Source organism: Gavialis gangeticus, unplaced genomic scaffold, assembly GCF_001723915.1.
Source record: "Gavialis gangeticus isolate Ggan-Ray unplaced genomic scaffold, GavGan_comp1, whole genome shotgun sequence".
NCBI lineage: Eukaryota > Metazoa > Chordata > Crocodylia > Gavialidae > Gavialis > Gavialis gangeticus.
Window position 1 is genome coordinate 14,454,943 of NW_017728991.1, and position 1,914 is coordinate 14,456,856.

The window sequence follows — 1,914 nt, forward strand, 5'->3', positions numbered from 1 at the left end:
CTTTAAAAAGGGGGCTGGTTTTAGAGTGCTATAAAGCAGCTTCCTCATTCAACCCCTTCTTTTCAGTAGCAGCAAGACTCTGCCCCAATCACCACAGTCTCTGAAACAGTTCTGTCTTGGTTAATCCCTGCTTATGCTTGCCATTACATTGTGTTAGCAGCACCAGTCCAGCTGTGCTTACTGCTCCTACCCTTTATCAGGAATACCATTTCTGTAGCGTAGCTAGGACTCCGGATTTAGCCTTTGCAGGAAGCAAACAGGCCCAAGGTCCAGTAGGAGCCACAAAACTCCCAGATTCAGTGACAAAAGCAGCCCTCTTTTTAAGAAAACTATGCATGTGCTGCTAGGGAGACCCACGTGGGATGCAACAGACCTAAATCTAAAGGTTGAGGTTTAACCCTGCTTTCTGAAAAAGGACCGAAAGGGCTTTGCCCTTGTTTCACTTGCAGCAAAACTTTGCTTAGCAGCAGGTCAGCCACATCTGCTCTAACCCTGCTGGGAGAGGAAGGAAGGAAGGAAGAAGGCAGATTTTGCTCAGTTATATCAGTGTAACTTCAGAGCTGCTCCACTCACTTCCAGACCAGTATAACGACTGCACTCTTGATAATGGCATCTCTGTCTCTCTTAAAAAGACAAGTACCTTTTCTGCATAAGTCTATTCATTGCAAATTGTTATATTAAATGCTACCACCTTCCTGACATCTGGGTATCTTAGTTTCCACTGATTTTAATGGGAATTGATATAGTAGGGCTATCGTAACATATAGGTCAGGTTAAGCTGTTGAACAACTAATAATAATAAGAGCTTCAAAATCCAACTTTGTATTCAGTTTGGTTTGAAAATTGCTCTGTTTCATGAGGGGCCAGCGATAGACCTACTGGTGCAAGTTTGCAGCTTTTTTGGCTCAAGGAGCTCCTCCAGTATAGGACTCTTATATAGGAACTTACAGGAAACCCTTGGTATTTGTGGGTTCAACATTCGCGGTTTCAAATATTCACTAATGCTGAATCCACATCTTAAATACATTTACAGGAGCTCCTCGGGAGCTCCACACTTGCTGCCACCATGCTCCCGCCACTGCCAGACTCCTGCTGTCACCAGTGCAGCCGTGTCCCCCCCACCCTTCAGCCACCGGGGGCACTGTATTCATAAACAACGTTCACACGACTGTCAGACAACTTTCATGAACGCAGTGCTGTATTCACAGATTTCACTGTTCATGGGGATCTCCAGAACGTATCCCCCGTGAATGGCGAGAGTCGCCTGTATTTTAATATCCAGATTATTCTAAAACCCGCATGCATGAGGAGCCTGTGCCAAAGACAGGCTCATCACAAGATAGCATTTTTGTACAAATTTGTACCATGTTGAGATCCTCATAGCTTCTGTGGTTCAGAGCTAGGGAAAATTCATGGCCCAGTCTTAGCATCTGTATTAACAAAGGTTTGCAGTAGTGATTAATAACAGTTCCCACTTTGCAATCTTCCCCAGTAATTCCCACCTTCAATCTCAGGAAGGCAATGTGTATATACCAGCAGTACCGAAGACCTATTGGAAACAGCCATTGCTATATGCCAGCGGCGGGCAAAATGCAACCCCAGGGGCTGGATGCGGCCTGCCAGGCCATTCTATCCGGCCCGCGGGGCCCCTAAAAAATTTAGAAAATTAATATTAATCTGCCTTGGGCTGCCTGTCATGCAGCCCTCGATGGCTTGCCAAAACTCAGTAAGTGGTCCTCTACCCAAAATAATTGTCTGCCCCTGCTCTATGCAGTAGGCCTGTGCAAAGTGGCTAGTATTCACTTTGGATTCAGCTGATTCGGGGGACAGCGATTCAATTCAGTGATTCGAATCACTGTGCGAAACTGATTCGGCCAAATCTGATTTGGAGATTCAGCTGCTGCTGAATCTCCA